Raw genomic sequence first — 19,685 nt, forward strand, 5'->3', positions numbered from 1 at the left:
GGATCTGACCTCTCTTAGGACCTCAAGTACCAACTATGCACTTGGTATACATGCACGCATAAAGTCAAAGTACACATAAAATAGTACAGTGGTTTTTAGAAAGAATGTCGCAAGAGAATAGATAAGCTGTGTGCACTGTGTCTACTCTGTCCCCTGTGGGATGCTCCCAAACTCTGTCACTTAGGTTTTCCTTCCCCTGCCACTGACACTGCTATTTTGCCTCCAGTGGTGATGTCCATTTTGCTAGTGGCTTGGTCTTCATCTCCTAGGTCAGTAGCCCCTGCTACAGCTGTTCTTCGTCTCCTCAGACTTTCTCCAACAACTTTGCTTTAATAATAATTTATATGGAGGCTAGAGAGATAGCTCAGCAGTTAAGAGCACCTGCTGCTCTTGCAGAGGTCCTGAGTTCAATTCCCAGCAACCACATGGTGGCTCACAAGCATCTGTGATGGGACCTGTTGTCCTCTTTCAGTGTGCATGGAAAGAGAACACTCGTATACATAAATAAATCTTTAAATAATAATTTGTATATATTTAGAAATTCAAATAATTTAAAATGGGCATAAGCACGTGAAGAACGGTTACTACTAGCTCTGTGGTGGTGCACGCCTTTAATCCCAGCATTTGGGAGGCAGAGGCAGGTGGATTTCTGAGTTCGAGGCCAGCCTGGTCAACAGAGTGAGTTCCAGGACAGCCAGGGCTACACAGAGAAACCCTGTCTCGAAAAACAACAACAAAAAAAGAAAGAATGAATGAAAAAAAAAGAAAGAAAGAAAGAAAGAAAGAAAGAAAGAAAGAAAGAAAGAAAGAAAGAAAGAAAGAAAGAAAGGTTACTGTTGATTCTCTGCAGATAACAAGCATTTGGGGGGGATCCTAGATTACACATTTGAACTAGACACTCTTCCATATTTTTTTCCAGGTAAATGAAAAATGAATGATCAAAATTGTTCAACAAAACCATTATGAAAATCTTCTTGTCTGTCATATTAACTGGCTGTGAAGTTTTTTGTCTATTTATCTACAACTAGTATAGTGGAAGTATATTTAACACTCACAGATGCTATTATGTTTGCACAGACTACCATGACTGAAAGTCAGGGAAGACAGCATGGTCACCCAGGTCCCGTGATAAGGGAAAATGTGGCAGTTGAGATGGCATTGTTGGTTAGCAAAATAACTAAGGAGTAGACCACGAAGTGTCAGTGTACTGTGTAGCCATCCGACTATGTATCCCTACACTCATAGCAATCCTCCTGCCTCAGCCTCCTGAATTGTGTGTGTGTGTGTGTGTGTGTGTGTGTGTGTGTGTGCGCACATGCCTGCATATATGTTTGTGTGCTGTATGAGTGCCTGGCACCTACAGAGGCTAGAAATTGTGCCGTGTGGATGCTAGAAACCCTACCTGAGGCCGGGCGGTGGTGGTGCACGCCTGTAATCCCAGCACTTGGGGAGGCAGAGGCAGGCGGATTTCTGAGTTCGAGGCCAGCCTGGTCTACAGAGTGAGTTCCAGGACAGCCAGGGCTACACAGAAAAACCCTGTCTCGGAAAAACCAAATCCAAAAAAAAACCAAAAAAAAAGAAACCCTACCTGAGTCCTGTGTAAGAGTGCAAAGTACTCTCACAGGCTGAGCTGACACTCCAGCCCTATGCCAGGTTTTCTTACCCTCGAATACTCTTGAAGTTTTAGATTAAGTACTTCCTTGGTCTGAGGGTGCTCCGCACTGTGGAGTTTTAGCAGAACTCTGGTCTCTGATCACTAGAACCAGTGTCATCACATCCACTTCCATGGCTCTAAGAGCCCCAGACATCTCTAGATGCTGCCCTGCATGTGCCACCTCATAGGCAGAATTGCCACTGACTGAGCGCCCCCAGCTTCCATGCAAAGGGAAGGAAGGAAAACGGTGGGAAGGAAAGAACCTGGAAGCCGTGATGACCAGCGTGGTCACGCGTGGGTACTAGGATGTGAATAATTGAGTGAATTTCAAAATTCAATTACTCAGTCTCGCTGGCCACATTGCAAGAACTCGCTGGCCACCTTGGTGGACAGTACAAACACCGAACTTTACCAGGCAGTGGTGGCACGCCCATGCAATCTCAGCCCTCAGGAGGCAGAGGCAAGTGGATCTCTGTGAGTTTAAGGCCCACCCGGTTTACAAGAGTAAGTTCCAGGACAGCCAGGGCTACACAGACAAACCTTGTCTCAGAAAAACAAAAACAGAAAAAGCAAAACAAAACAAAACAAAAGTTCCCTTGCTACAAAAAGTCCTAAAGAAAAAAATCTAACAAATATAGTCACCTGCCTAGCACATCCATCTAAACCTGGCTGGCTTGTTTTCTGTTTGCTGATCTTTGTGCCTTTATGGGAGACATTGGAATTCCTGTAATGGTGTCAGGAAATTCACTAGGATAGACTTTTCCTCTGAATGCTCTGTGGAAAACATGATCGCTAACTAAAGCTATCTTTTTTTTTCCTTTATGCCATATAGAGATGTTTTCAGGAGCAATAAAACTACTGAATTATTTAAGAAATTGTCTTACATTACTCCCAATATTGTACCATATTTTCTGAGTTTCTACGTGACACAGCAGAGCTGTGAAGTTATGTAAGGCTGGAGGGCAGCTTGGAGGAGGGGCTCTCTGCTTTGTGTTTTCTATGTTGTTTGGCTTTGGGGTGTGAGTTTATTTAAGGCAGGGTCTTCCTCTGCAGCTCAGTCTGGCCTTGAACTCGAAATTTTCATGCCTTGGCCTCTGGACCACTGGGATTACAGTTGTAAGCCACCACAACTGACAGGTCCCAGCTCTGGGTCTAATCCCTAGCACCATGCACAGACAGAAAGATATTAGGAATGTGTACTAGTTACTTCCTGTTGCTGTGATAAGAAGCCACGGCTAAGGCAGGTCGTAAAGGAGATCCTTTAATCGGGTTTATGGTCACAGAGGTTAGAGTCCGTGATGGCTAAACAAAGGCACAGCAGCAGGACCAACTGAGAGCTCTAACTTTAAGCAGAAGGCAGAGAGTGCAGGGGTGTGGAGGGTGACAGGCTACCTGTAAGGCACCCAAGACACACCTCCTCCAACAAGGCAACACCTCCCAGTCCTTCCCAAACAGTTCCACCAAGTAGGTGCCAAGTATTCAAACTTATGGGACTAAGCAGACAGGTTCTGATTCGGACTTCCATGGATTAGAAAGATGAAGCCAAAGGTTACCATTATGTCACCAGCATCACAGCTACCAGCGTCAGCATGACAAAGACGGAGCTAGCAAGAAGATATGCATGAAAGTCGTAGGGAGGAGGTTGACATAGGTTTGTACCAGTGTGACACATCACGAGGTGTTCAGATGTCCTCATGCAGACTGCATTGATGTTTTTAAGGAGCCGTGTGCCAGTCTCAGGACATAATTGCGTGCACACGTAAGTAAAATCAATCATTCTGCCGTGGACAAATTCATGAGCCTCTTATCACATCACTTTTCTGGGAAGTATGGCTGTGTTGGCACTGATACATCAGAAAACTGCAAACTAGGTCACTTCAGAAGTCTGAGATCAAGGTAATGAGGCAGGTCCTGAGGAGAATCTTTGTGGAGGAGCCTCTCTGCTTTCTGGTGGTTTGCTAGCTGCCTTTGGTGTTATATTCCGGTCCTTTCCTTCATCTTCACATAGATGGGACATGGCTGCTGGTCCAAACAGACCCTGGATTACAGCCTGCTCTATTGACTTCCTTTTAACATGATTATCCCCGTAAATACCCTGTCTCCAAAGAGGGTCATCTTCTAAAGTAGTGCTTTGGTCTGTCACTCCAGCACACCTAACAACTCCACAACAACCTTCAGGCATGCAGAGAGATGCAGACAGAGGCACAAGAACAATTTTAGGGAGTGGATTAAAGGGGAAATTAACAAAATAGCTCTCTTAATGTGAGTCTGTGGGAGGAGGGGTATGTGGTTCTGCCTAACGCCTCACCACTGGGACATGGTAACGCTGCTCCAGCTGACAAAACGCACAACGCTAGACTGCTCGCCCTATGCTACCATCTGGGTGCTGGCCTTGCAGGAAGCTCTGATGCAGAGAAGATACCTGCTCAGTGGGTGGGAGAATGCAGCCTTGGATAAGGACCTCAGCTCAGATGAGAAGCCAGGCAGGCTGAGACCAAAGAGTCTGGGGATTCCCAAGCTCCAGGGAGTCCAGTCTTCTCTGGAAACTGTGGGGAGTCGGGAACATAGCCGGCCCACAGGCCTGCAATGAGACTGGGACCAGGGAATCTCCAGCTTAGCTCAGGGCGTGGATATCCAGGAGCTCGGAGGGGCCTACCGCGGGAGATGGGCAGCGACTCCTCTGCAGCCCCCACAGCCTTTCTTAATGAGAAGGGCCGTCCTTGCTTATCCATACTGTTACTGATTGTTCGTCCTGGAAAATGGATGCATATAACTTCCTTAGGGTGAACCAGAGATTATAACTTCCTCAGGATGGATCAGAGATTAAATACCTTTGCAGGATGGGTAGTCCGGGAAGGAAATCTCATTGGCTAAACCCTCAGGGGCCATCTAGATACCTCATTAACATGGAGAATTCTGTGTTCTCTGCTACGGGACCAGCGATCACATTCTTTTTCCAATTTTTTGAATTTGGTTTTTTCGAGACAGGGTTTCTCTGTGTAGCCCTGGCTGTCCTGGAACTCACTCTGTAGACCAGGCTGGCCTCGAACTCAGAAATCCGCCTGCCTCTGCCCCCCAGAGTGCTGGGATTACAGGCGTGCGCCACCACCACCCGGTGCAGCAATCACATTCTTATATGTGGAGTTGTGGTCACATGTTCCAGGCCAGGAATCTAGTCGAATATAGGGCTACCCCTACCGTGCTCAGGTGGGTGCCAAGGTTTCTAAACCCACTCTACCTCCCCAATTTTCCTGGTAGGGTCCACTGCCCCATGGGAGGTACTGATTTTCTACTCTGTGGATCACAAAGCTAGAACCGACAGAATGGGGGAGGGGAGCTGTAAAGGACCAAGTTGTCACTTTTCACCTTGTTGACACGGGGTCCTCGATTGTTGGTGCTCTGCGCTCTGAACTGAAGGCTGGCCGCTCGGAGAACTTCAGGCAACCCTGCTTCCATTCCACCATTCTTGACTTGGGAGTGCTCGAATTTCCGATGACCACCACCACGTCCAGTTTGCTTACTTTATTTTCAATGTATATGGGTGCCCTGCCTGCATGTATGTCCGTTTACCATGTGCATGCCTAGAGCCCATTCAGACCAAAAGACCGGAGGAGATCCCCTGCCACTGGAGTGACAGGTAGCCATGAGCCACCGTAACACGTCTAGCTTTTTATGTGGGTACCAGGGATCAGGTGCAGGTCACCAGGCTGGTTTGCTCGAACAGGTAGGTACTTTTACCCATTGAGTCAACTTGACAGCCCATAAAGGACAGTTTTATAACCTCTAAAGTTGTTCGCCATTAACCACCAACCTTGTGAAAACCACAGCGTGTGGTCCTCCTTGAGATCAGGAGGCAAGGGAGAGGCCTAGTGAAGATCCTGACTGTACTGTGTGAATGCTTCTGTGGAGAATCATAGGTGGATTGCTTGGGAAAGACTGTGTGTGTATGTGCTTGCGCACATGCATGCATGCATGTCTGTGTCTGTGTGTGTGTGTCTGTGTGTAGAGTACTGGTATATACAGGATGGTTGAGTTGACTATAAATCTGAATATAATCCTGAATATAGCTGTGTGTTTGGGGGTGGGGCTGGGGTATTCAGAGAACTGCAGTGCTATGCATGAAGCAAGCCAGATATGATACATGACGTCTTTAAATGCCTCCACATAGTTAAACTGCACATAATGTGGCCAGTCAGTTTTTTGAGAAAACTGAGTGAATGTCCAACACGGTGTAGGATACGAGTTAGCCTCAAAGGTAGAAAGGGGTACAGGGAGCGATTGGTGCTATGCTGTCCTGCTCTTAAGAGAGATTGATGGAATTTGCTTTATCATCTGTATGACATGAAAGTGTGTGTCCTGTGTCCTTTCCTCTGTGACAACCCTTACATTGGAGATGTTCTTAACACTCGGAGTGTGTTAGGCGCTGCTACCTGCCATAACTAAAGGGTCAAGCTGAGGTAGCAGGCAGGAGGTAGACGCCAGGGGAAGGAGAGGCTGGCCCGTCCCAGCCCATATGTTCTTGCTGGTCTAGGGGCCGGTTCTCTTGCTATACCAGGCCACAGATGGCGGCAGGGAAGGGGCTGCACCTGTCATGACGATTCAAGTCTTGGAACAGAAGGCCAGAACCTTTGAGAAAATGCCAGGCAGGCTGTCTTTTGTCCTTTTTCTCAAAGCTGGTGTAAGTCCACTGAAGAAAGTCCAACTTCATATTTATCCAAAGGGTTTTTGAGGTTCTAGACGAGGATGCACAGCTAGCTAGTTAAGTGTTCTCTTTCTTATTTCCATTTATTGTCAGATGAGAGTTGTTTTCTTTTCTTCTTTCTTGTTAACCTTTTTAAATACTGGGGAGGAGGCATGTGTGTGTCACAGCGTTGGTGTGGAGGGCCGGGGACATCCATGGGTTTTGGTCCTTGCTGTTCTCTGGGGACATCAGCCTAACAGATCTCGGGGCTTCTTGTGTTTCAGGATCTGTCTCCCCTCTCACTGTACCTGTGTTGGGATGACAAGCCTGGGCTACTGCACCCCACTTTTATCTGGGCTCTGGGGATGCACACTTAAGTCCTCTCTCTTTCCTGCAAGAACTTTAGCTGCCTCCCTGTTTCTCCAGCTCCAGACGTGGCTTTCTTATCTATCTCTCTGATATATTACATATACTCTAAAAAGGAACTCAGTATTGAAAAGCGTGTGAATCAGTGTGGCCAACCCTAAGAGATGAACTGGCAACTGAAGTGGCAGACTAGCGTTCTTCATTCGGTGGCTGCGCTTTGTGTTTTAATGCGATTTGCATGTCCGTTTGAGTGGTTGGCCAGCCCAGAGCCTTGCACTGTTTGAGACTACCCAGTGCTTTCGCAGAAGTAATTTGATTTGAGTTAGAGATATGTCTCAATGTTAAGAGTTCTTTTCTTGCATGCATGAAGTCCTGGATTCTGTTCCGGTCTCTGCAAGCTAAGGAAGAGACAAGGGGAGGGGGAGGAGGATGGAAGGGAAGGGTTAGAGCAGCACCTCAGGGTTAGAAGTGGAAGCATTAGTAATGGGCCCTGGATGGCTCTGAACTATCAGGGGAAAAGAGCCTCTGAAGTGGAGAGGAACCCTGGTGTGTGGTATTTCTCCACCACCCTGAGCTCCGATTGTATGGAGAAAGGAAGTATGTGGAGAGGTGTGTCCTGGCCCCAGGGTCACTACTGTAGGAGCGATCTGGCTAGGGCATCTGTCACTCTCCCTACGGCCAGGATTTTCTTGGCTTGTTAGCCTCTTCACTGGCTCTTGTTCATTCCCTCTGCTGTGCTCAACTTGGTCACTAAATGACACACACACAGAGCACCAGAGGACCCAGAACCGGATATGAGACATCAGCTTGTAAACGTGCAACTCTGTGTGTAAAGATTTGTAATTCTAGGACTCTGGGTTAGAATTTTGGAAAGCAACCTTTATGTACATCCCCTACCCGAGGCCCACCCCCACCCCCATTCCAGCAAAACTGCAGTCACTCAGAAGTAAAAACACATTGCAAATGTAGCTTTTTCAGCTTGGAGAGTATTACCTCCATATGGGCTGTGGGTGACCTAGATTCCCTCTAGAACTGAACAGATTCTTGTTTTGCTCTGGTGTTTCAGTCTTTATGTTTTGCTAACATTTTAATCCAGGAAACCAAGTCTAAAACTTTATGGTAAAGAAACAAGAGTTTCCAACCTTGACCTAGGACCTGGTCACACACACATCCAGATACTCCTGATATTTTTGGAGTTGGAGGCAGGAGAATCAGGAGTTCCAGGCCTCCCGGAACCGCATGAGACCCTGCCTCAAAAGATTGCTTAGCTTTGTTCACCGTCTAAAAAACAAATCCTGTAAGATGAGATGGTTTGAAAGCACAGATTGGGGCCAGAAAAGCAGTTCTAATATTACTTCATGTGAGAAATACCATTGGTCGGGCTGGAGAGATGGCTCAGTGGTTAAGAGCTCTGGCTGCTCTTCCAGAGGTCCTGAGTTCAATTCCCAGCAACCACATGGTGGCCGACAACCATCTGTAATGAGATCTGATGCCCTCTTCTGGTGTGTCTGAAGAGAGCAATGGTGTACTCATATAGATTAAATAAATAAATCAATCAAAGAGAAAGAGAGAGGGAGAGAGGGGGGGAGGGAGGAAGGAAGGAAGGAAGGAAGGAAGGAAGGAAGGAAGGAAGGAAGGAAGGAAGGAAGGAAGAAGAGGGAAAGGAAAGGAAAGGAAAGAAATACCATGTGTCAAATGGTGTCTTTGACCTCTTAAAACATCTTTAGTTTCAGGGTTGTAGTGCTCCTAAAGGAGAACATCCAGTTTTGATTTTGATATTTTTGTTTTTGAGACAGGATCTCTCTGTGTTTCAAAATCTGTAATCTTGGCTGTCTTGGAATTTCCTATAGCCTCAGACTTCCGGAGATCTGCCTGCCTCCCTCTGCCTCTCTGCCTACTAGGGCTGACAGAATCCATTTTCTTGTGGATGCTGAATCCCCTATTAGTCCCTACAGGCTTCATTACAATAGAATTGAGTGGTGACACCTGCCCCTCAGGAGGCTGAGGTCAGCGGCTCACTTGAGCCCTCACATTTCAAACCAGCCTGGGCAACCTAATGAGTCCCTGTCACAAAGAAGGTGGTCCATCCTTGGAGCTCAGGAGTTCTATAGCTTATTGGAAGCTTGTAAGAAAAAACAAAACAAAAGTTTTCCCAGACTCCATTCCCAAAGAGTCTGATTGAGGAAACCTAGGATGGGCTGGGTGTCCCCGTTTCTAAGGCTTCCTCTGTGTATGGAACACACAGTCACACTTTTAAACCCTTATGGTGGATTTTGTCAGATACTGTCATGGGACTTGAGCTGCCAAAGACCACCACTTTGAAACAGGGAAGTGAAAATGGTAGAATGGTATTAGTTTAGCTATTTAGTAATGTTAACACATGTATCTGAGCCCTTACAAAGGATCGCTGAAGCAGTCAGTGGTCTCCAAAGAAGTAGGCCTCCCAGGGCCATTGAGGTGACTCAGCAGATGACTGTGCTTTCCACCAAGCCTGAGGGTCTGAGGTCAACCCCCATCCGGGACCCACATAGTAGAAGGAGAAAACAGACACCTTTGACCTGCACACATGTATAGCATATATGTGCACACACAGACACACAGACATACACACACACACACATATAATTTGAAAATGTTTAAAAAGAAGTAATCCCCTCTCAGACAAGGTTTAGTTTTTTCAGTATTAATTGTATAAGTATCAGAAGCAACAAATATGGGAAATGGAATATTCAGAGTGTATAACAGTGTGAATTTGAACCTGGAAATGGATATCACATCTTCAACCAGCCTGAGAACACAGTCCAGCCAGCAGTAAAACCTCATGTTTGTACAGTGGCTGCTTGGCCGCCATGCTGCAAGAACATTTATACCGTCTCAAAAGGGCCATTGGCAAAGCTTTGGCTGTGGAGCCATATGCTTGTCTGTCTATAGGTAAGTGCATCAAAAATCTTTCTGCCAGCTAAAGCGTCCACAATGTAAAACTAACTTCCAGGTCTAGAGAGACGACAGAGTGGTTAAGAGCACTTGCTGCTCTGGCAGAAGACCCAGGGCTGGTCCCCAGCACCCACCAGCACCCACGTGGTGGCTCACGGCTGACTGTAGCTTCAAGGAACCCAGCACCCTTTTTCCGGTTTCACGAGTACCTGCACACCAATGCCCATCAACACACAACACACACACACACACACACACACACAGAGAAGTTTACACATAATTAAAAATAAATAGATCTCTAAAGAAATCAACTCTTAAAAGACTCAAGTGCTTGGGATGTCCTTACAAGCTGTGAGGTTTCTGACAGATAGCATCAGTCTATCCCGACTGGGAGTATGTGCTCATCCCCAGTCCTATTTCTGTGTGGCTGGTGTGTGTGTGTGTGTGTGTGTACGCACGCGCGTGCACAATCCTAAAAGAAACTGCTGGAATGTGTCCAAGTTCTCTTACATGTCCTTCCCCTAAAGTCTAAGAAAAGCTATATGGTATTTAAAATGTAGTCCAATGTGTTGTTATGGAAACTAAACAGGAAAAGCGGGAAAAGGTAAATCTTTGGCTAGAAACCCACAAGTTCTGTGTGAAGAACTGTCATGAACCAAAGACACTTCGAAGAAGTTAAATGCAGATTGTCTGCACGAACTAATGATGAATCAGAAACTGAGAGATGACCATTAATCCAGAACCTGTCGTATTGAGAAACGGGGCCACATGTAGGTGTGTTGAGTTATCCCTGGTTTCTTCAGCTCTGTGGGTTAGTTAACTATGGCTTTAAAAATTCACCGTGCTGCACTCGAACCAGGTGGCCTGAGCCATAAACAAGGCAGCAATGGCCAAGATTAAGGCTTGGGACCTGCGCGGCGGCCGGAAGGAGGAGGAGCTGTTGAAATAACTGGACAATCTGAAAGTGGAAGCTTTGCGTTGCCATAGTGACGTTGGTGCGTCCAAGTCCAAGCTCTCCAAGATCGAGTCGTCTGCGAATCCATCACCAGAGTCCTCACTGTCATTAACCAGACTCAAAAAAGAAAACCTCAGGAAATTTGACAAGGGCGAGAAGTACAAGTCCCTGGATCTGCAGCCCAAGAAGACTAAAGCCATGTGCCGCTGGTTCACACCAAGCACGAAGAGAAGCTAAAGACCAAGAAGCAGGAACAGCAGCAGGAGGAGCAGCTGTACCCACTATGCAAGGATGCAGTCAAGGCCTGAGACGACAGCGACAATAAAGTGCAAGACTGACTGGCAAAAAAAATAAAATAAAATAAAAAAAATTAAAAATTTAAAAATTAAAAATTCACCACATCAAACCAAGAAAGCCCTAGAACAATCCATTTCGATGTTCAGTTTCTTCTTTACCCTTACATGTTTAGGTCACACAATTGGGTTATATATTTAAAGGGTTGATGGTAACTTCCCATCTACAGTAACCCCCGCCAACTATTTAATGAGCACCTATCATGTATCAGAGAGATGTGACACTAAACAGGGCAGGTTCTGTCACAAAGACCACAGCTGGGTAACAATATATGCCACCATAGTTACAAACAGTTCTTTCCAGCTGTGTCCCCGGCCTCCTCTCCTGCTGGGTTACTTCCATGGTGCTTTATAAAAAGGAGACATACGAAGAGACATCATTGGCTATAGGAAGTCTTAACTGCTACCCAGGTAGGAACAGGATGTAATGGTGACATGGGGAGAGGGGCTCTCACCTAGAAGGGGCAAGAAAAACTTCCCAAAGCAGAGAGTCTTTGAACTCTGTCCTTCAAAGTCATCTTCCCTTAGCTGGCCACAGTGGCACATGCTTTTAATCCCAGCACTTAGGAAGCAGAGGCAGGTGTATCTCCCACGTTCCCAGCCAGCCTGGTCTACAGGGTGAGTACACAGAGAAACCCTGTTATGGGGGCTGGGAGTGATATGCTGATTTTTTTTTTTTCAGTTTTTTCACAATGGTTTCTCTGTATAGCCCTTGATGTTCTGGAACTCACTCTGTAGACCAGGCTGGCCTCGAACTCAGAAATCCACCTGCCTCTGCTTCCCAAGTGCTGGGATTAAAGGCCACCACTGCCCGGTGTGACATGCTGATCTTAATGTGGGAATTGGGCCCCACGTGTTTTATTAAGCCTCCATGACTCACAAGTACACTGCATATATTCTACAGTGTGGACAGTGTATTATATAGTCCATTTTAAGAATGGTATTTGCTAAAACTGCTACTGAAAATATACCCCAGCACCTTGAGATTTCCCCCTCCACTTGTATAAGTCAGTGTTAGAGATTAATTCATTGAAGCAACGGCCTTGGAACTTACATAGTTCTTGTCCACACATTAATAAGAAAACAGCAGATCTCTGGTCAGCAAAGGGCTCTCCCTTGTCATCAGGTAGTATTTAGCGTGCCTTAGAGTAATTTCTCTAGCTGTCTTAATTTTGCAAACAGAAGGACATGAATCAACTATCCGAAAGAAGTGGATGTTCGCTATTGAAATTGTTTATAGTTACTGTGGGCACTTTTTCCCAGACGTGTTTCTGTCAAAAGATAAAACACTGTCTGGATCGTGTTTTCCTTTGGTCTAGCCATGGAATGACTTTTTCCAATAGGGTGGCTAAGGAAGTGAGGGGCTGACTTGGACAAAGACTTGCCTGGATTGTGGGGAGGTGTGGCTGCTCAAGAGCTTGGCTCAGCAGGAAGAGAGGCCCAGCAAAGCTGCCAGCTAAGGGCAAGCCCCAAGGCTTCCTGGGGTTGCATGTGGCAGTAGCAGAGCAATGGTGTCACCAGTGGTAGAGGCCATTGTTGAAAGCTTGGGGACTTGCACTGAGCGCGTGTGGAGCCAGGCTTTGAGAAGAGAGGGAAAGTGGTGTGGTCAGATCCTGTGTTTTAAAAGATCTCTGAGCTGTGAGAGCAGACTGGAGACAAAGGAGGAGCGTCAATAGGCTCTTTCAATGGTGATGTGGACCCAGGTGCGGGCAGTGGTCAGAATTTATGTTTTAAAATAGAAACCAGGAGGGCGGCTTAACAGTTTGGCTGTGGATATTCAGAGCAGGAACTAGATGACTTTGTGACATAGGCAATTCATCCATGTCAAGAAGAAGGTGCTAAGTTTTATTTCAGCGTGAGGAGCGTGCAAGGCAAAGGCTCCCCAGATAGTGTGGCAGCAGAAAAGCAAGCCGTTAAAGTAAGATGATGGTATGTCCGGCCAGATTATACCACTGGGGGAGATGACAATCCAGTCTGAGAATTGCTGTATGTCTATAGGAATTGAGATGGTGCGGCATCAGGGCCGGAACGGGCAAAAAGATGGGTAATGACCTAGAGTACAGAGCATTAAGGAAAGCACTGGAAAGATCCCTTGTATTAATTACATACCGTTGTCTCTCTGCTCACAGCCTCCACCTCAGACCACACGCAGTCAGTTCCGGTGTGGTCACAAAAATAAAACAATAAAGTTTCTAGACTATCGAAAGATAGCTTTGATGACGTTAAGATTGGGAAAAGCAATCTTAAGCAGGGCCATCAGCTTCTTGCGTTTGAAGGGAAAGGCTGATAATGAAAGTTTGAAATAGACTGAACATTTATACTTCTCTGTCAGTGAAAAAGACAGCATGGAGAGTGGGAAAGAAACCAGAATGGGACAAAATATTAGTAGTATACAAAGGGAAGAAATAGGGTCAACAGAACAGCTCAGGAGGTGGTACTTTCCATCAAGACTTCCCACCTAAGATTGGTCCTCAGTTACCTACACAGCGGAAGGAGGAAACCAGCCCCTGCACTTACCCATGATGCACACTCCTTACATCCCAGAACATCTGCAGAACATACATCCCTGATATGCAGAACAGATAAAGATACATGGTCAGGCATTTTACATTTAAAAAAAAAAATAGTGTGCATGAAAATAGCCAAGTAAAGCCATCGGTGGTGGCACAGACGCTTAATCTTAGCACTCTAGAAGGCAGAGGCTGGTAGATCTCTATGAGTTTGAGGACAGTCTGGTCTACAGATTTTTCAGGACAGCCAGAACTACAGGGAGGAAACCTATATTGAAAAAAAAAAAAGGAAGAGAGGAAGGGAGGGAGGGAGGGGGAAAGGAAGGAAGGAAGGAAGGAAGGAAGGAAGGAAGGAAGGAAGGAAAAGAGAGAGAATTAAATAGCCAAGGAGCACAGAAACCATGTGCCTTTCTAACATGGTAGCAGTGGTGTATAAAGCTGAGTTCCTATTCTTTGTGTCTTTGCAAAGGGAGCCAGAGCACCCTGGGTCTTTGATTACTGTTACACTTTTGGGATTAAGTGGAAACTATGTTTCAAATCTACCTGCCACTTGAAAGGCTGGATGACTGCAGAAAGTAAAAGTCTAGTCATCTAGGACTGACTGTGGTAGTACACACTCCTTACATCCCAGCCCTTAGGGACGCATCCACAGGTGAGGGCTACCTGCTGAGACATTGTCTCCACAAAGAGAGGAGGGAAGAAGGGGAGGACAGGAAAGTTTCTAACATTAAGGCGCCTTCATTTGTAACTAACTCTGGAAACCTCACGCTTTGATTTGTTGTTGTATGGGAGATAGAATCTGATAAGTAGTTCCAGAAAAACTAAGCCTTCCCATTTAAAAAAACAAAACAACAACAACAAACAAGCAAAAAACAGTGGGCCCGCTGAGGGGGGAGGGGTGTTACTGCACAAGCCTGGCAACCTGCGAAGCCACGGAAGGTAACAGGAAAACACAGACCACAAAATTGTCCTTGTACACACAGCAATAGCACATACGGATTTAAAAATATATCCCCAGGGGAAAACATGCTGTAGAAAGGATGTGTCTCTCCTCCAGATCTTTCACAGTTCACTTGGTGCTGGTGTGACCAAGAGGCACCCTGACCATCAGTTACCGATTGCCCCTTAGAGGCCAGTCTTCACGAGGTGGTCCAGGACCACGGGCGGGGCACCCAGCCTGTGTTCAGCAGGGTTGGGCACGGTAAACCCAGGAAAGCATCTGTGTCGAGAATGCTCCAGTGAGCAATCGGCGCTCTCCTGACATGACCCCTGCTGTTGCTAAGCGCTCGGTTCTGTTTCCGGAGGAGGTGGCAACATTATGTAATGCCAAACCATATTTTAGCCCTCTTTGTGTATTTGGAGAAAAAGTTAAGGCTTAAATTAAACTGTTAAATCTTTACAATCAGATAGAAATCAGGATCGTCCAGAGTTGGCCTTAGAGAATAACTGGTTGTGCATTTAAAGAAAAGAAATTCAGGAACATGAAAGTATTGGGGCTTGGGTTTTTCTCTTCTGCTGTTTTGTTTTGATGGTTTTGCCATAGATATAAGCGCTCTCTTGATGGGTAAGCAGTGCTCTGTGGAATGCATGTGCATCCGACGTGGCAAATTCTGAAAGTACGCTCCGCCATCTCCAGCCCGACCAGTGAGAGACTGACTTAGACACTGTCCTGATTCTCTCTTTTAGAACAAAGCGTGTGAAAAAAAAATGTAAGCACGGAGATCCGCTTGAAGGCCAGCCCAGCAGCCCAGAAACAAAAGCAGAGCTGTGTCTGTGGTGGGGCCCTCGCCAGTAACAATCTGGCTGGGGGATTTTTTGAGTCAGAGTCTCATGTAGCCCAGGCTAGCTCTAGACTCACTGTGTAGCCCAGGGTGACTTAACACTCCGGATCTCCCTCACCGAGCTCTGAGTGCTGGGATTCCAGACATCCATTGGCATACCCTGTTTCTGTAGAGCTGGGGACAGAACCCGGGCCTATCCTGTGTTTGATAGGCAAGGACTCTGCCCACTAAGCTGCAGCCCAGCCCTGGTTTAAAACAAAAAGAAAAAGTCATTAATACCATACTTAAATGTTCTAGGGATAAAACCACTCAACGCCAAGGAATCTTATGATTACAATGGAAACCAAATACTAACCGGTACCGTAGCCAACCAAAGGCCTTGGGACCAGTGATGTTAAGAAGAGAGATTACTGGTTTAATGTTGTGATGGTAATTTCCTACAAAGTCAAACTAAATACCTTCCTGTGCAGTGATAGAGTTCAGCTGGGAAAGTGCTTGCCTCGCATGGACGAAGCCACAGATTCAATTCGTATCACTACGTAGAACGGAATGCGGTGATGCATGCCTGCAACCCCAGCACTCAAGAGATGGGGCAGGAGATTCAGGGGTTCAAGGCCAGCCTAGGCTCATAAATACTTTTTTTTTCAAGACAGGGTTTCTCTGTGTAGCCCTGACTATCCTGGTCATTCTGTAGACCAGGCTGGCCTCGAACTCAGAAATCCGCCTTCCTCTGCCTCCCAAGTGCTAGGATTAAAGGTGTACACCACCACCGCCCGGCCCTTTTTTTTTTTAAATGTGGAAACTAGAGGTTCAGACTTGATCCTCATATCTGCATTTGCCTCTCTTCCAGAGGGCCAGAGTTGGCTTCAAAGCACAGCAGATAGTTCACAGTGGCCTATAAGTCCTAAGATACCACTTCTGGCTTCTAGGGGTAGCCAATACAGACACACACGTACATGCCAATAACAACAAATCTTTCTGTTTTGTTTTGTGAGACAGGGTCTCTCTGTATAGCCCTGTCCTAGAATGTACTATAACCAGACTGAACTTGAACTCAGAGGTCAACCTTCATCTGCCTCCCTGGCACTGGGATTAAAAGCATCTACCATCCCTGACAACAAATCACTTTTTAAAGTTAAGTAAAATCAATGTCTAAATCTTATGTTTGGGAGACTGGCATAGAAAACCCCTCATAAGGAAGAACTTTGATGTACATTTACTATTTATTGTCTATATTTCTTTTTTCATTATATTTTTATTTATTTTATGCATATGAGTATACTGTCATGGTCTTCAGACACACCCGAAGAGGGCATCAGATCCCATTACACATGGCTGTGAGCCACCAGGTGGTTGCTGGGAATTGAACTCAGGACCTCTGGAAGAGCAGTTAGTGTTCTTAACCACTGAGCCATCTCTCCAGCCCCTATTATCTATACTTCTAAAGGTTTTTTCTGTGTTTTTTTTTTTCATGAAATGGGGGTGCCCAACCAAGTCAGGATTAGGGAAGTCTGTACCCTTTCTTCCAAGGGTCGATGGTGTGGTGTCATCCAAAACTTCCCTTCCTGGCACGTGAACAGTGCTTCCCAAAGAGAGAGGACTTTGTGTCACCCAGCCAGCAGGCCGGTTTCTCAGTGACTGAACTCAGGATTAAATTAGATAGTGCTATAGTTCTTGTGGCCTGTTTATTTCTTTTTCTGTTCAGTTATGCAAGACAGAAAAGAAGGTACCCATCTCCCTGGTGTTCTTGGACTAAAGGAGATGCTTCTATGTCCTTCTGTCAGGTAATTGGCTCAAGGAAATGTCCAGAGCATTTTTATATGCCTTTGTGGTGTCCGATCACTGTGTTCTGGATATGTTTTGGTATCAAAATGTGTGCTATTGTCTGTCCTACAAAAGGAGGCTAACAAGCCTTTCAACCCCATTAATGTAAGTTTGAGAGGAGGCGGGGCTCTCAACCTGAAGAGGGAGATTGTTCTAGCCATAGGGAGTGGCGTGGGGAAAATTACTGCCTCGGAGGAGATATTGCAGGGACTTGAAGGATCTGAGGGAAAGAAACGAAGGAAGTGGTTTAAGAAACACAAAAATATAACGCCTCGGTTTCCAGATCCTGTAAATGGACACTTGCCTGCCACCCTAAGTACTCGGGAGGTTCACCCTGTCCGAGCATGATCTGGGGGCTAGCCTGGACTATGGCAGCAAGGTACCAACTCCAACAGAGTAAAAATAAAAAGTAGAGAAACTTAGAGAACCAGTATAACGAGCAGAGATCCGGTCTCCGTAAGCCCCAGACTGGATCCCCAGCAGTGCAAGTCAATAAATAATAAGGCAAAGGTATCAAGGTTTCGAGCCCTCGGCGGGTGCAGTCATAGGTGAGGGAGGGTGCAGCAGAGTCTGGCACACACCTTGCCATCCGTGATTGGTTTTGTCTAAAGGAGAAGTAAAAGATGCTTTGGTGGTAGTGCACGCCTTTAGTCCCTGCACTTGGGAGGCAGAGGCTGGGGGATGTCTGAATGAGTTCCAGGATGTCCAGGGCTACACAGAGACCCTGACTTGAAAAAACGAAGGAGGAGGAGAGAGGAGGAGGATGCTGGTGGTAGTGGTGGTGATGGTGATGATGACAACAACAGATGATCTGAAAACAAACTGCTAAGTTCACTTCAGCTTGGCAGACTCCTAGCAGAGATTTCTGGGCTGACAGGAAGGGACCGAAGGGAAGTGCAGTGGGAATGAGTGTGTTATGGGCGGTGTTGGCAGGAGTTTTAGACCTGACTTCATTTTGGGAAGTTGGAGGTAGTGAACGGCAGACCACGAATCCCCTGCATGTGGCTGGCCTTACTGGGCTCCGCGTTATTGGCATAGTCAGGTATATTTTAGGAAAGGAAATTTTCTCAACATTTCAAACTGGTTTGTATATGATTGTTTTTTTTCTACAAGATCTGGTTTGGTATTTGTTTGGTTGTGTTTTTTTGTTTTGTTTTGTTTTGTTTTTAAAAAAAAAAAAAAAAAAAAAACCTTAGATTACAACTCAACTCTTAAATGCTCTTTAAGTCAGGAGGTTAATGGTAAATGTGGTTTTACAGATCCTGTGCTTAAGGACCTAAATAAAGCCTGCAGTTTCCGAGCAAAGACTCACTCAAGAGTCAGGAGTTGGTCAGATGAAGAGGAGGAGTCCGTGACCCCTTCAGGTCTTTGCCGCCTAACAAGTTTGATCGGAATCTGAGAACTCGATGAATGATAATCTGAGAACATAATGAATGATACTGAAAGCTACATGGGCCCTGGCAGATTGAGTGAGCAGCTTTAAAACTGGGTTCGGGTCACTTTAGGACAATTTTCTGTTAGCAGGTTACAACTGGGATGGCTTAGATCCACCTTCCAAATGCTGCTTTCATCTGCACACGTGGGAGACGTGAGCCGTGCACGGTGTGAAGTAACACAGACTTTTGTCTGGGTTCTGCTTCCGGTATGGGGGAGCAAAGGTCTTAGAGTGAAAAGCCCTCTCCATGTTCTGCATCAGGGTCAACCCTCCCTGGAGGAATCCATCAATACTAAACTCTTTCATCTCTCTGAGCATTGCTTGTGTAGAAATAACCCAGTAACATTTACATCGCCTACATTTTTGCCCCATTGAGGTGAGGTCTCACAGAGGTAGCCCAGGCTAGCCTAGAACTTGTTACATAGCTAAGCACGACCTTGAACAGTCATTCTCCTGGTCGGTCCTGGGTTTGTGGGTGTGTACCACTAACCTCCCTGTGCGTGTTGTGCTGGAGATCAAAACCAAGGCTTGGCAAGTTCTTTACCTACATCCTTGCAAGCATTCTCACAAGCTAGAGTTTACCGTGCAGAAGGAGGGAGGGCATGGCCAAAGGAGGGGGACTGGAGAGGAAGGTGGAGTCTGCTGTGCTGTGTGGGCTTTTCTTTTTTTCCCTTTAGCTTTCCCTTTCCTTTTAGAGTAGAAATCTGAAGCTCTGCCGCGTAAAATTAAGTTTAGCTCTGACAACATGAAAATTCCAAACTCCTTAGCTCTTGATAATGTGTACAAAGTCTCCCCGAGGAATGGGACTGTCTCTTTCTGCTCTTAACAGTTTTAAACATGGACCGTCCGTGCTAGAACTGCTCAGTATTTAGGGAGATTCTCTTCTGCATGAACCCCATTTCTCCCCTTTGCTGTTTTTCTTTTAGGTTATAGCCTTTTAACTATAGTTGAGCAGAAAACTTGGGGCGACAAATCTCTGTACGGACAGAAGTCACACATTGATTTGATGGGGGTCATGCGTTCACTAGCCACTAAAACAATGGTACTGTGACTCACCAGGGGTCACTGGACTGTAACAAGGGTTTTGTGTTCCACTTGACCTTGAATTGGCTGCTAATCATTGTTTGTAGGAAAGCAGAAATTGATTGTTTTCAAAGATTTATTATGTTGTGAGCTGAGACTGTAGCTCAGT

The 19,685-nt window shown here is 46.0% G+C and overlaps 1 protein-coding gene and 1 pseudogene across 1 annotated transcript in view; both read left to right on the forward strand.

The window, feature by feature from the left end:
• The window catches only part of Reep3 (receptor accessory protein 3), a 90,286-nt gene that overhangs the window by 5,984 nt on the left and 64,617 nt on the right, over positions 1-19,685 (forward strand). The gene's annotated exons all lie outside the window — the stretch shown is intronic.
• Positions 10,522-10,923, forward strand: LOC127669721 (60S ribosomal protein L35-like; annotated as a pseudogene).

The sequence above is a fragment of the Apodemus sylvaticus genome, chromosome 19, assembly GCF_947179515.1.
Source record: "Apodemus sylvaticus chromosome 19, mApoSyl1.1, whole genome shotgun sequence".
Classification (NCBI taxonomy): domain Eukaryota; kingdom Metazoa; phylum Chordata; class Mammalia; order Rodentia; family Muridae; genus Apodemus; species Apodemus sylvaticus.